We start from the raw sequence: 16,181 nt of genomic DNA, 5'->3' as shown, positions 1-16,181 counted from the left end.
GACCACATTAGTGGCTTAATTTGCCCCCTGCTCAAAGCACACACACAACATAAGCTAGTCTGGACAGACATTTGTCTAATCTAGTCTTTAAAAAGTCTAAGCTACTCTTAAAAGCTCTCAGTTGCAACAAATCCAAAATCCTCCTCAGCAATAATTTTCATTCTGCCCCTGTTAATGTTTTATGTAAACTTTGAGTGGAAATGCAACTTGTCCTTTGAGAAGTAGCATGTGATTTCAGATTCTGCTGCTGCTAAGTCTGACAGAAATATAATGATTCACCTCTCACCCTCTTTCCCAAAATGATTCCTCACTTATTTTGCTAACACCCCTGTCATTTCAGCTCCAATCTGGAGTTTGGAGTCACAAAGTCTAACTGATATAGACCTGTTCACCTTGTGGTCATGTCTTTGCTTCAGAACATGGCCAGGATTGTTCTTCTGCTTGCAAATTCACACCCTTTATCCCTTCCTTTGAACATCTCGTGCATTCCTGTTTGTCCTTTCATTGGTCATGGCATGTTCCTGATTCTGACCTGCATACAGATTGGGAATAAAGTACTGCATCTTTATACCACATTGCAGCTACTGCTGCTCTCCTGGTAGGCTTTTATCTTCACTTGGGCTGTATTTGATTGCAAGTGGTATGGAGCTCCCTGATGGAATCACCAGGAGAGCCATTGGATCACCTCTCATATTGCCAATGCTACGGCTGAAGGCAAGGATTGAAAGCTGCAGTGTTTGCTCTAAGGAAAGAAATTAATCTCTAATGGGAGTGGAAATCTGCTATTTTGCTAGAGTTGCTAGGAAATTGAGGGGAACAAGAAGATGAGATTCCTGGAACAAAATCTGTCCTTGGAATATATCACATCACAAGCTTTTCTCATAACAGAATTATTTCATTATTATTTTTTAATTAAACCATTCTTTAAAATAATCCTTACTTTTAAATCACAAGTCAACATGCAAATGTTAGCCCTAGGAGCTCAGAAGTCTCAGGCTATACAAATTTCTCTCATGCCTTCTATGGAAACAACAAAAGATGAATACACAAGGAATGTCTGTTAAGGATAAGTTTTAATGATCATCTGCAACTTATTATTCCATAATACATGCCATTAATAAACTGAATTACCCCCAAAAGTCTGTCCTGTGAGAAGTGCTATATTTCCTGCATCTGCTGCATCTGTTTTATCACATCTTTGCAGCCTTCTTAAAGCATTGTGGAACATGTTAAAAAGAGTTCCAGCACAAAGCAATCACAACTCAGGTATATAATATCTGAATCTTTTGTCTTCTTCCTTTGAGGCCTTTTATTTCACTTTTTACTGTTTCTGTATGTGAAGAATAACTTCCAACTGCAAAAAGTTCACTCTACCTCCTTTCCTCTCTCTGACTGGAAATCTTTGTCTGAAATTTGGGTTCAAAACATTAAAACTCACCCTAGTAAATGGCAGAGTCACCAATAGATTCAAGCTGTCACATTGTTCTGAGAGTTCTACTTCAAGGCCATGGAAGTTAATAGGATACTTTTCATTGCCTGCAGTGAAAACTATCCTGGGCCTATATTCATGGATAATTAGTGAGTGGGAGATGAAAGGACCATGTTACCTTCCGATCCCACATTTTTAGTGGACTGTTTTCCCTACCCATGTGGCTGCAAGATTCTCATTCCAATCTGCCCTTATCTTGTTTTGGGCAAAAAATGCTTCTCATAATGGTTTCATTATGCTAAGGTATGCACCTCTTCACAGAATTAAATTAACCTCTGTCCTGTTCAGATATACTGTTATCATCATTACCATTAAATTAGTTGTTCTGAAGCAACTGCAGACAAGACATCAAGCCATGCCCCCCTGGCCTCATTCCACAGAGTGAGCTGCAGCACTCGGTTCCAGTGAATGTATTGGGAAATGCACTGCTGCAGATTGGGAAGCCCAGGCTGCCTCTCCTCCCTGTCTCCTTGCAGCTGTCCTTCGTGCCGGTAAGCTGCTTGCTCAGGAAAGTGTCAGAGAGGAGGTCTGGAGAGGAATAGCTTTGTGATTACACGTGAGAGAATCCAGAGGTCTCAGTTTCCACCCGTGTCCCTGGCTGTGAGCTGATTCCTCTGTTCCTCCTGTATGAAATGGCTACAACGTCTCTGCCTCCTTCCCTTCCCATTTCCCTGCTCTGCTGTCTAGCAGGCACTGTAACTGCACCTTCAATGCAAGCACAGCTTTCAATACCACTTACAGCTTCCAATTGCTCTTTATTACATTGGTAACTTTATGATCTACTTAATGGCTAATATTTGCATGATTTTCCTCTATGAAATTGTTGTGTAGTTTCTGTCACTAAATTACAAACTCATGAATGATTTGATAATGTTTGGTTCATTTAGAAAAAAGTCTATCCCTTGTCATTAATGTTATTATAGTGCATAACTTGTACTTTTAATCTTAGGCAAATCTTAGTATGGGCTTTCTTGGACTGAGAGCAGCAAAACTCCAATTCTTTGTGTTTTAAGGCTTTTTCTTAGACAACTGGCATTCACACCAGCAAAAAAATCTGGGCAGTGACCAAACTTTTATTGTAAAAGAAGCGCGATGAAAAGAAATATGCTTTATAAGTGCTAAAAGCCATGAGAGAATCCTGGATGTGCAAAAATTAAGTAAGGCTAAGAAGTCACTGTGTATTTATGACAAATATATACATATATGTGTGTACATAAAGCCAATCTCTTTTTCAAGGACAGGTAATGATTTCATGATGTGGACAGTTGACTTCATTACAGTAAGACATATGGTTTCATAAATTCAATACTTACTGTGGGGTATTTGTTCAAATTTTAATGCCACACACTATTCTCAACTTATTGTGAAGAGAAATACCAGCTGGTGATGAGAAGCAGAGCTAGGAGTGCTGGATCACACCAAACTTTGCCAGGACACAGATAGGTGAAGCCATCTAACAATTACCAGAATTTTGCAGCAGACACTGTAGTGTGGAAGCTTCTTGGCTGCTCTTCAGCTCTGGTGGCTTGATACCATTTTAGCATGGTGGACCAGGCATTTGATATGAAACCTCTATGTCTTTGCTTACTGGCAAAATGAAAAAATGTGATTAAAATCTAGACATACACAAAGTACATGGAATGAATTCCTGTACCTGCTCTGATAAATATGAATTTTGCTTGTGTCTTCAAAAGACCAGGAATTTACCCAAATTTTTAGGTCTCCTTATTTTGAAATAAAAGACACATTTTTAAACTTAATTTATAAAGACACCTACCATAAAACTTGCTTACATATCGTAGTGTTACTAATCAGATTTTCAAGATGTAAGCCTTTATAACTTGATTCTTTTTCTATTTAGAGAGTAATAATATAGTAGACTGTTACATTTTGAGCAAAAGAGGAGCGGATTTGAGTTTCAAGTATGTTCTTAGGTTTTGATTTGAATTCTTGCTCATTGTTGGGATTTGTCTGAGGTCTGTTCTGGCATCACTGTGTTAATATAAAATACCCACAATGGCTCTATAGCTGCTTATACCCACACAAACATATTCTCAAACACAGTTTTAGTCCAGAGTGGAACTCACCTCAGGCATGTCAGTTCCCCGTCCTTCTGTCATTCTGTTATGTTCCTTTTGAGCTACCAATGTCTAGTTTTAGAGGATTCTAATTAGGTAGATGAGACATGTCTAAACCTCAGTGCACGGGTTCACAACGAATGTCTGGTTTTAAAGCTTAGCATCTATTTCTGCATGGGGAAATAGAGTAAAAACAATGTGGATTTTTAACTGTACTGTGAATATCTAGTTTCCACTGAACTATACTTTTAGCAGAGAACCATTGCTGATGCTCTGGCTTGGAAAGATGGGGTGTAGAGGCTTCAAGAGGCAGCCACAAGCTGAAAAAATGTATACAAGGGCTTGGATCTTTATAAGAGTTCATGATATCACCCTCCAATATTGACTACACTTAATACAATATTTATTTAGTGAATATGTTAAATGAGTCACAGGTTTTTAGCTAGACTTCCCTGGAACTTTCATTTTGCAAACAATTGACTGTGACCCTGCAAACACTGATTCATGTGCGTGGCAGTGATCGAGAGCACCCACAGTATGAGAAATGAAGCATGTGTGTACCTCTGCACAGGGTCAGGGCCACAGAGGTGGGTGATACTGATTTCATACTTTTGACCCTAACCAAAACATTCCTTGTTTTTAACAGCTTACTTTTCTTTCTTATTCTTTGGCTGGTGACAGCTGTGAGAATTCTGAAATCCATAATGTACCATGGGGACCTATTCTGATTTCTGTTGCCTTGTAACACACTTAGAGCAGCACATGGAAAGTGAATAGTGAGAATTTTCTGTTGGTGAAAAGAAACAGAGTCATCCAAATGAAGGAGACCCAAGAGAGCCAACCTCAGAGTCGTAGGAGAGGTCTCATTTTGTTCCAGAAGTTCCTTCATGATCCTGTGAGCATTTTCCCTCATTCATTCATACTTTACCAGCTTTACATTGCTCCCCTGCAAACCTAGCTGGTCCCATGGCCTGTATTCCATTCCCACCATCTGGGAAGTCCTGTGACAAAGCTACAAAACTCTCCTATTCTTAAAGGGAATCAGATATTGTGGAGTCCCCGGATATGTTTCTCTGTGACTCCAATTTGGTTTCCATCCCATAAGGATGAGTTAATAGAGTTAGTTATATTAGGTGTATATGATGTAAAGAAGTCAATCCTTTTAGCTGGTAGAGGGAAGGGAGAGACTTCAGTGAGGTTTGTAACTTACTAGAAGTTTGTATTAGAAAGTGAAAGCCAGACCCCATGTTGATGAAACTATTTAAAACAGAAAAAGTATGCAGTGCAAAATTCACATTGTCTGCCTCCTATTCACATTTACGCTCACATTTGGGCAGATAGAGGATTATGCTTTAGGACATGTTGGGATTCCCTTTATGGCAAGGAAAATATTCTTGGAATAATGGACATATCAGAGTAGCTGGGCAGAGCTTCCTACTGAAATTGTTGGATCCATGCACATGCACAGATCCATGCATGAAACCTGGAAGATAATGATTTCTCACAAAACTCCTTTGAGTGTTTTCTGGGACAGTTGGTTATATATGTCTTCACTAGCAAAATGCCCTTGCTCCAACTCTGACCTGTGCAAACTCTTTGTATGAACAGCCTTGAGAGCTTTTTGCTGGCTTGGACAGGGTTCCTCATGCTTGAGAGCTTGTTGAGGCAGGCTTGGACAGGGTTCCTTATGCTACCTTTCCAGGTTACCATTCCTTACTGTAGATGGAGCCCTCCATGGTCGAAGGTGAGAATATGATTTACCCTAAAATCCATGTATCAGCCATGCCTCCATGGAGTCTAAGATGAAGTGACAAGTAATATGCATGCTTCTTCAGTGCAGCCAACAGAGGAGAGTTGTTACAGAGTTAATTCTTCCAACAGGAGGATGTACAATTCCAACTATCTCCCAGACATCTGCTTAAGTTCTCTCTCTTAGATGTTTCCTTAGATATTCTGCTTCTTCTTGGGAATCACCTGTCCAACTTCAGACAACTCTATCTGTCTAAATCAGAGCTGATTATCCAGACTGACTTTATGATTTCACCCTAAGATCAATATCTAAAATAACTGGGGTGTATTTTGGCCTCTGGAGTCTCCTCTCTTTCCCCATTGACTATTATATAAGAAACTTACTTTGAGATATTTAAACAGATAAATAACACCCCTTCAGTAAAACTATCTGAGTACAGCCATCTTTTTTCTATTAACTGTGCTATACCCCTCTAGCACAAAGTAGATTATACTTTAGGAATGCCTCATTAGTTTCTTGCATTTAAGTGCTGAAGTGCTCAATTTTATTCAACATGAAAAAAGTAAGTGGTCTGAGAACAAGACTGCATGTCCAGAAAAGACAAAATCCTCTGTGTAATGGAATAGTAGGTACAGTACTGCACTTTAGTCAGCAACCATATCTTCATTCCCTGACACAAAAGCATCAGCAATGTGAGAACAGTGCAAGTTTGAATGATGCATCCAAAATCAGTGAGAGCACTGAAGTGTGATAATGGACAGACATTTCCCATCGGTCTTGCTTACAACCAGTCAGAATGGGAAATCACCTCTGTAACTCAGCAGCATAGATTTACTTTTGCAAATGAAATGATAGGAGATTGGAAGCTTTGAAAGCTTCTGCAAGAGCCCAAATATCACTAGGGTTCTTAACACATCTGAGACAGAGGATCACCTTCAGCCTTGAACACACTAAGTATAGACAAGAGGTACATAAGCAGTCAAAGATAACACCACTTCATATCGAGAGTTGCCATCCAGCCCTACAAAGGAATTTGAACAACTGCTAACGATTTCTTAATTCTGCACTTGATTACTGCAGGACTTCAGATACCCCCTCCAAATATTTATGATCTTTCACTACAAATCAGCATTTAAAAACACCTAAAACTAATGCTGTAAAATCTCCAAGTACCTTAGTAATAGAATTATTATTAGATTTGTTTCTGTTTTACAGATACATTCTTTGGCTCCAGCTACGTGTTTCAACACACTCTCCTTACATCAAGGGCTCTTCAGGGCTTTTTCTATATGTGCTGAAAGACACTTCTTTACCTGAGGCTACTCTGCTAACTTCTTGGAGCATAAAGTATCTCAGGATAATTTAACCACGTGAGGCACACTCAGAAGATTTGGCAGATTGTCTCAGGCATTTGGAGTTAACCAATAATAACATCCCTGCTCCTAATCCTCCAGATTTCTTCTAAGTTCTGCTTCTATTTGTTCTTAGTGAAAAGCATGGCATTATCTTATTACAGCAATTTGATTTTCATTATCTAAGTAGGCTGCTGTGTCAGCAAAAAGCAGCAATTTGGAAAGGATGGAAAAGACTGCGAGTCATGGATGAGTGAGTGATTGGTGGAGGAAAAAAACAAGATAGAAGAGGGTACGTTGAGTGATTGAGTGAGCTTGGGAAAATAAGGTGAGGTCTGTGGTTCAGAAATTTGGCTCTTTGTTTAAGTGATTAAGTAGGGGAAGCCTGCACATATGACCTGTGCTTAGATGGCAGAAGTTCAGCCAGGAGTATGCTGTACAACAGTTTGTATAGAAGAAGCTGGAGTGCTGAGATGACTACAAGGTCCTGTCTAAATCATTTGGCAAGAAAAGCTACCTGGTAAGAAATTGCCTGCCACCAAAATCCATTTCCAAATCTGCTTTTGAGATGCAATCCCGTTACCACAAGAAGAGACCTGTAAGGTAGGGAAAATCAATCTGCAACTTATGAACCTTCATTTAGTTATGCTGCAGGCATCCTTTTGGAGATACAAGGTTTCAAGAGATGATATATGAATTGGTATGGGCATGGAGCACAGCATGCCCTTGTTGGTATCTAATTAGCTCCAGTTTAACAAAGTTTCTGGGCTGAGTGTCTTTAACATTTCAAATCTATTCTATATCTTTCTCTGTGTGTAATCCAATGATCACTGAAGGCAACGGGGCCATGTCCACTGCAGTAAATAAGATAAACCAAGGACTACTCCCTGCTTCTGGTGTCAAATTCTGGTAGTACAGAGTATGTCCATACTTCTCAGCTCTCTTCCTCTTCCACAAGAGCAGAGTGACCAGAACCAAATTGTCATTGGGAATGACAACCCATGGGTCATACACCTGAATGCTGCCTGGGCAGTGTCAGGGAGAGCTGAGACCAGACTTTGAAGCATGCTAAAAATATGTAGGATAGTCTTGTGCCAGTAAACTTTCCTGGTTTATTAATACAGGTATACTCTGAGAGTCTTTTGATTGGCATCAGTAGACTACAAGTGGGTGAAAATGAGCCATCTTCTGTGATGGATCTGCAATCCTTTGAGATTCCCAGAGCATATTGCTTTTGGAAGTAAGAGACTTCCATCTTAAAAGAGAAAAAGGAATTTAAAAGCTGCTTTGGGCATTTTGCCAACTGCACAACAACATCTGGTTGGCATTCAGAGGCTTCAGGGGCAGCTAATCCTGCTCTGAGTAGGATTAACATCCCTGTTTAAAACGTACTCTTGGTACGTCTGGTGGAGCCAGGACTTTGGCAGTCTGGAGCAGAGGGAAAGAGTGCAGGAAGGAGGGCCTGTGTGACTGTCACAAAATGTTTCCATCCCCACTTTGTTCTCTGTGGCTTCAGTGCTTCACCTGATGAAACAAAGCACCAAAGCTTTAGCTTCAGCAGCCCTGCCAAATGCTCATTAGCTACTGTGGAGGTGACTGCCTGTCTCCTCTTTACTACATACTCTACAAGTCAGAGCACTTATCAGCAAGGGGTGGAGTTATTTACAGAAATACTGCTCTGCTTTCGGTAGCATAGGTGAGAAAGAATATATTCAGCACAGATGCGTGTAAATCCCAATTACGATGCTTGTCAAACCACTTTCATGATGGAATAGGAAATAACAAGATTTATAGGGACTACAATTGTAGCAGAACTCATGGATGAGCTCCTACACAAAATTTTATCCTGTTTTCCATAGTTAGGGGTAAAGAAGTTGAATTTCCTTGACTACAGGTACCTCTGCTGACAGTGGCTGGCTGATTTCTTAAAGACCATCTGTACTGATAAACTCAACTGTTGGAAAGTAAGAGACAACACAGAAATTTGGTGCTGCCTTACAAATTCTGGAAAACCTTGCGTTTTAAGTAGATTCTCTTTGAAACTGGAGTGCTGTGGACCTGTGAGAAGCATAGCAGGCCATAGCCCATGTTGTCCAGAGGACTAGGGGAATTGTTCCCTGCAGCTCTAGAGCAAGGGTCAGTAGGAACACATGCAGAATTGCACACACATTTTATGGCTTGTCCCAGTCCTCTTTGTGAGAAACACATAAAATTAAGGGCTTATTAATTAACCATATGTTCTGAACATGGGAAGAACTGATACATGTAAGCAGTTTCTTCTACACCCTTCCCTTTAAGATTGTATAGAAGACAAATTACTGTTACACTTCTGGGCACCACTGTAAGATTCTGCCACATAACTGCTGGTGAAAATTAGTTTGGCTCTGCTGAGGAGGCAGTTCAAATTATAGCTCAGCTGAGTGTTTGGCCTGGTGTACTCAGATTTATAGATACCACCAAGCCTATCATATCCAGGTGAAGCATTTGCATACTTGCATGCAGTATTTACATATTAAAGTACAGTATTTACATGTTCTTTATTTTGCATGTCGAGACTTTTGACAAATAAAGGAAACACTTCAAACTGTGTCTTTATTTTTGTTTCCTATGTCTCAGATTTTCCAGAAAAATAAGTTGCTACATCCCCCTCTTTCATCCCCGAAAAAGAGCAGGAAAACGAGTGGCTTTCCTGCAGCAGCTGTTGCACCTGCTGTTTACAGTGAAGCACAGCAATGCTTCTTTTCTGGTCCACAACATTTCCTCTAGCAGTCAAAGCCAACACATCAAAGTGAAAGCTCCGAAGGAGAAAAACAATGTGACCTATTGTTCCAAGAAAACAAAATAAATCATTTGTAGGAAAGGAGTAAAAACTCCTAACTGGATTTTCACAACATAAATATTGGTAAGAAGACTGTGCAAGGCAAGATGTAACGTGTGGTTGTGATGATGCTAGACATGCTACAATTTCTAGAGCTTCACTGTACTCTCACTTGATATGTTCTAACAATAGAAGCAAGGCATACAGTGCATGCCATGACTCTTTGGAGACACACATTGCAGCTCAAGATAAAAGCCAGTGTTGGATCCTCTCATTTGCTTCTATTTCTAGTTTTGAAATGTCCCATATTCTGGAACTCTTCAGTCTGATGAAGTTTGGACCTATTCTTGTAATCACAGTGTTTCTCCTTTTGTTCTTCTTCCTTGCTCTTGTTTGTTATTCTTATGATGGAAATACCTTGAGGTTCCCACTGAGGGCCCCATTGTGCTAGACAATTACACTGCACAAAGAGGTTGTGATGTAAATAGAGAAACCAGTGTGTGGTAGAGGAAACACAGTAGAGGATCAGCTTGCCTGTACTCTCCTGAAAGGTCAGAAACAGAGGTGGTTAAAACCCTGCTTTGTGTTGCCTGGCTTGTAAATTCCTTTTTATTAAAGGAGGAAGTCAAATATGCTACATCATTTTACCTGGATGAGAGGGATTAGATTTTTTTAAAAATCTAAAATACAAGTTGCTATGCTGTAAGGAGGAGGTGTGGAAACATATACTTGATTGCCAACCAGGATTTCTCAAGAAACTCAATGAAATCTGGAAGATTGCCTGCCATCATGAAATCATATTATCCAGAGGTACATGGGTTACCTCCCCTCTTAGCATAAACATATTAGTTTTGACCTTGTGACCCAGATATGTGTAATAAAATCTTCAACTTTCTCTCAGCAGTATTGCTGCAGCCAGGTAGCTGTGGAATGGTGCACCCTATTTCCTGTGATCCCAGTTTGGGGTTCTGATTAGAAAACTGAAGGCACAGAAATCAAAGGCTAGTTCCTGTTTTCTGGATGCTGTTTAGGGAGCCCTTCCATCAGAGAAAAGGAAACAGAGCAGAAAAGTCTGTCTAAAAGTAGATCTTCTCTGTCAGTTTACTTGAAAGAGTCTGACGTAGCAGATGCAGAAGTGTGTATCCAGCTGAAATAAAAGCAAACACAGTTGTTTCATAAGAAATGGAAATCCAGAATTTGACTCAGTTTCTTCCTATTGTAATGAAAGTCCAGAGGAAATTAATGAAGTAAATGAAACAATTCCACTGCCTTGGTTTAATGACTTCCACACAGAACCCTCAAAGGGTTGGTACATTCTGCCTCCTGGGTTCACAGCACTGGGCCAGGTCCTTGGAATAATAGCAACAGGCTGAAAAGCTGTGTCTCATGCTCTGATGTTAACGCACTGAACCGAAACAGTTGCAAAATAAATACTGAAAATAAAGGACTTTAGACTGGTCAAGAGGTAAAAGCACAGTTTGTAGAGCTTAGTGTAGAGATAACTACACTGAACTTTGATGGCCAATGAGAGGTAGGGGATCAGAGGACTCAACCCCTTGCATTCTCTCTACAGCCTTTGCATGGATAAAAACATGAGCAAGGTGAAAAACAGTAATTTTTAAATGTTAAGTATATACAATCCTATAGTGCACTAGCTTGATAAAAATCTCCATTAAAGAGGCTCCTATTTCTGTTCCTCTGCTGTACCTGATCACCTTGTCACTTAGGAACATCTTTATTACCCTATCTTACTCTCAACAAAGTTACAAATTTACTTTCCCCCATTAATGTGAAAAGTCATTACCAAGTGTTCTAGAACTACTTATATGGCTGGACCTTGCCATAAAAAAAACTTCATTAAAAATATAGAATTTCCTTTATAAGGCAACAGGTGTTTGATAGTTAGAGAAAAATCTGATGCAACTGATGACATAAAACTATAACTAAATGCTATCTAACCCTCATGTGTTATATCTTACCATCTGAGAGCTGCAAAAGGCTTTGGGGGTCCAGTGTTTTTGCTGTATGTGCACAGGGTTAGTACAGACAGGGGGGGTTGCTGGCTGGAGCTAAGGGGGTAAAGAAGCACACCTATTAAAGCTGAAATACAGAAATAATTTCTCAGCACACAGTCACAGACAGATGTACAACTCCCTTTGGTTTTCACTAAGGCTTAGGTACTGCTCTACACTTTCTTCTAGTTTCCCCCTCCCTTCCATCCAAACTAAGATGTAAAGATTATTGACTTTGTCCTGCTTTCATAGACCAGACAAAACCAACAGGAATAGCTTATTTCAGCACCTGAAAGAAAACATCTTTAGCAGTGAATGCCTTAAAAAAACCCTGAAGACAGATGAATTCTGATGAATCCGGCTGAAGTGCTTTAAGGTATTACTGCCCTGCTGTCGTCTGCCACTCTTGCAGCAGCTGCCCGTGAGTTCAGAGTCAGCAAAAGGGCATGAGGACCAAGGTCCTGGCTGGTCCATCACACAGATGAGCCCATTAATTGAGGGTATCTCTCTGGCAAAATGGGATTACCTCTTTTTGCTCTGCTGGCCCACTGCCAGGCAGCAATGCCAGCAGACAGGCAGCCACAAATGCCACAGACAGGCAGCAGCTGGGGTGTCAACATGGCCTGTTGTTGGTCAGTCATAATTCCTTCCTTCCTTCCTTCCTTCCTTCCTTCCTTCCTTCCTTCCTTCCTTCCTTCCTTCCTTCCTTCCTTTTCTTCCTTACCCCTCCTTAATCTTTCTCTCCCTTTCTCTTACAATTCTCTCTCTCACCTTTCTATCTGTATTTCTTCACTCCAATACAAGAGTTAGGTCTCTATAGGAAATCCACCTCCAAGCTCCCACCACTACCCTCCCAGGCAATTAAGATTTGTTCCCCCTCCCCCACAATCTCTTTTTGTTTTGTTATTGTCAGCTGGTCTCTTGGATTAGGGTTTGCAGCTCTCTCTGGGCTCAGGAAAGCTTGGTATCTTGGCAGGATTTCTTGCCAGATCAGTGATCCTAATGTGAGTGCCAGAATCCTGCAGTTTGCATAATGCTAATTTGCTTTTCAGCCCAAGTTGCCAACTCACATGCTGCTTAGCACATCAAGTAGCAGAAGGAGTGTGTGCTCTACTCCTAGCGAGGAGGAGGAGAGTAGTTGGATAGATACCCACTACCTGAAATTGAAACTAATGTAACCAACCTTGCATATAAACCTTAATGCACTGTTGAGCTTCTGGTAAAAGGTCATTAGACTGAAATTGTTCGGAGCCAATTAGTTCCTTATTCTCAAAGCTCTGATTTGGAGTTTTCACTGGCACAATAAGGTTACAAATGCTGCTGCAATTATGGCAATATTAATTCACTCAGACCTAGATCCTGTCACCCTTACTCATTGTAAGGGTAGTAGAACTGGACCTTAATGCCTGTGCCAATGAAATGCTGGACATGTCAGGGTGGGGTGATACTGGGAGATAGCACCACACCTAAGGGATGTTGCCAGTCACTGGGCTAAATGCCAGCTACTTTCAGTTGACTGGGTGTGGGGCTATCTCACTGCATTACCACACACTCAAGTGTCTAGCTGCAATACCAGTTCTTTCAAAGCAAAAGAAAGCCAGACCGCCTAGAAAAAAACACCTTGGCCATCACCTTTGTTTTCATTCTAAGCCGCACACACGCCGATGCTGATATAGCTGCAGCATGAGTCCTAAAAGGTGGGACCCTTCTGAACAAGTTGTCCAGGCTGTCTCCCCAATAAACTTAGGGAAGTGAGTAGCTCTGGAGAAAGATTGATCCTGCATGAGACACCACTCTCAGGCAGGGTGAGTTGGACTGCCTTCTGAAGGCACTGGAATCTCTCCCTCAGCTGAAGGGCAAGAGGCTCTGGACTGGATCCGTTCAGTCAGCTGAAGTTTGTGGAGTTGTACCTCGTGCTTAGTGACAGAACCTGAGCCTGGTTTGCATTCTGAGTGATGGCTTGGTCACAGACAGGGACTGTGGGTCACAACTCCTGTGCCAGTCAGCTGATGCAACACTCCCAACCCCTTAGGACAGGCAGTGAGACGCTGCCCTTGTCAGCTCCTGAGCAGCAATGAGTAACTTGGGCGCTGTGAGAAGCCACTTTGATTTTCTACTGTTTGGTCAGCAGGAAAGCACGTGTCCTGGTCCAACAGGCCATGCAGACCTGCTCCTGGGAACACAGCTCACCCACGGGTACTCGGTGAGCAGCTTGCTGCTGACTGCTTCCCAACGCCCAGCAAGTGGCACGTGGGAAGGGCTTCGGAGGAGTGCTGAGTGCACACTCTCTAATCTAGGAGGTGTGGAGATTGCAGGGGACTTGGGTAAGGAATTTACAATGAAGGCTATGAAAGAAACTGGCCGAGTAAGACACAAGCAAGAATTAATGGCCAAATAATATTGCTTAAATTTCTTGATCTTCCATGATTGGATTTTGTTGGTTTGGAAAGCATAGAGGTGAAATTCTCCCAAAGGTGTCTTTTTATTTTGTCCTGTGTGATGCCTTGCATTGTGTTCCTCTCCATTTTAATAAAGCTCCAAATGTGTGCAAAGATGGGCACTGGAGTGATTTATTATCCCTCCATTGAAGCAAAGGCTGTGTATTGAGAAACAGCAAAACATTGCTTGTTAAAGCACTATCTCTACAGAAACGCCTTATCACTTGGGTTTGGAGGAGCACAGGAAGATAAAATGTAGTACCATCTGGCAGACTAATGAAAGAGAAGTATTCTTAGGACTTTTGAGGCTTGAGAAAAATGTCAAAATCCAGCTCTTTTCTACTGTGTTAGCGATGTGCACTTGCTTATGGGACAGGGCTGTTGATTCAAACTAAAGGTGCAAGTTGGTCCCACTGCTGAGGACATCACTAGAGGAACACTGTCATGGGAAAGCAAGCATCCTACCAAAGAAACCACTGCCATTTTTGTTTATCTGTGGAGTGTGGTAGATGCATATGAAAAATACATTAGATTTTCAGCATGATATAAACTTAAACAATTCCAGAAGCTGGGCCCCCAAAATTGCTGGCATTCAAGTAGTTGGTTTCATTGGGATGTCTGGATTTATTAGGCATCTTCAGGTAATGCAATAATGCATATGCTTAAGGGATTACATGATAGGGGAGTTAGATGACATTAAAAAACCTGCCCGGCAGCTGGGTCGCAGAGATGAAAAGCCTTGCAGAAAGTGTTTTGGAGGAGGAAAATATAAGGCCACTGATAAACTTAGAAATCTCTGTGGTTAGTTCTGTTCCTAGTGAACGTGAGGTTCAGAAGAAAAGAAACCCATTACAAACAGAAAATGATTTCTCAGGAATTACTCTCAAAACAAGCAGTCACAATAAAGCTGCATTTCCTTTCTTTAAGCATGCATAGGTTTCTGATCTTTAGAATCTCTGACTGTTCAGCTGAAGAGGGTGGTAATTGCCCACCCCAGTGATTCAGCATTCTGGGAATTTCCCAAAAGTGGTTTGAACTGAACTATTGTTTTTGCCAGCCTTTTGCAGCTTTAAAATTGTCCTTCTCCCTAAAATGGGCAAATGTCTTTGCTCTCCTAATTGAAAGATAGGAAGGACATTTGACTCATAGTAATGATAAACTGTGACTGTTTGTAAATATGATTTTATCAGACAGCTAACACTGCTACTTTTATTCCCTGTAGAAAATACTGCTTTCCTACAATATTTTACATATTTGTGGCAACTATGTAGGGACAGTACTAGGTTACAAGGTATTGTATTGTAGCTTTACAGCCAGGAAAACGAATTGGTTTAGCAGAGCCAGAGTATAAACACAGGAAAGAAAGTAGCTCAAGAGTGGAAATTAATGAAAAGGAGAGGGCCATTGCAGTCAAAAATGTCTGTGGATTAATTGTGATTGACTAAGTCAGTCAGGCAAAGCACTACAGTATTGATCATTCTCTGTAAATACTTTCTTTCCTTCTTTCTTTGTAGTATCCCCAAGCTACCTACTACTCTAATAATTTCATGGTGATTATTTTCTTTTTCTGTTTAGCTATTAAAATTTTCCCTCTTGCATGCTGTGAGTATATTAAAACTGAAGCTAGGCAGTGGAAGCTAAAAGAGCCAGTAAAACATTTTTCTTTTTTCCCTTTGATTTTCAGGCTTGCTCAGTCTCATGTGTATACATGTGCATCCATGTGTGTATGGCTGGCCTCTGGTACAAATTAAAGTAGCCACACAGAAGGACAAAAAGGCACTTAGCCAGGGTGAAGGATCTGTCTCCATTGTTTTCTCGGAGTGTTGGATTCAACAGCCTTTGACTCATAATATGTAATTAAAAAAAAAATCCTAGCAACTCAAAATTAAAACTATTGTTGCTAGAAACTGAGTGCACAAGGAACAAGAGAATGGGTGTCTAATCTGTTATGATTACTTTTCAGGATATTATAAACTTTGGTCCTACTGAACCCAACAGGAAAATTCCCAGTGACATCAGTGATGTAGAAATGGGTTCATAGCCCTTCCTCAGGGTAGGTTCCCGTACCAGCTGGTAGGTGTGAAAAAGCAGAGAAATCCTGTTGGAATGAAAAAGAAATTGCTTTTCAAAGATTATCATCAGCATGAGCAATCTCAGTAACGTTCTAATGACTGTTGTTAACAAACTGAGTTTTATTAAGTTTCCTGTAAAACAATGTGCTTTGGGGGGAGAAAGGGGCGGGGG

The sequence above is a fragment of the Pyrgilauda ruficollis genome, unplaced genomic scaffold, assembly GCF_017590135.1.
Source record: "Pyrgilauda ruficollis isolate IOZ18807 unplaced genomic scaffold, ASM1759013v1 scaffold43, whole genome shotgun sequence".
Taxonomy (NCBI): domain Eukaryota; kingdom Metazoa; phylum Chordata; class Aves; order Passeriformes; family Passeridae; genus Pyrgilauda; species Pyrgilauda ruficollis.
This window is presented reverse-complemented; position numbering follows the sequence as displayed.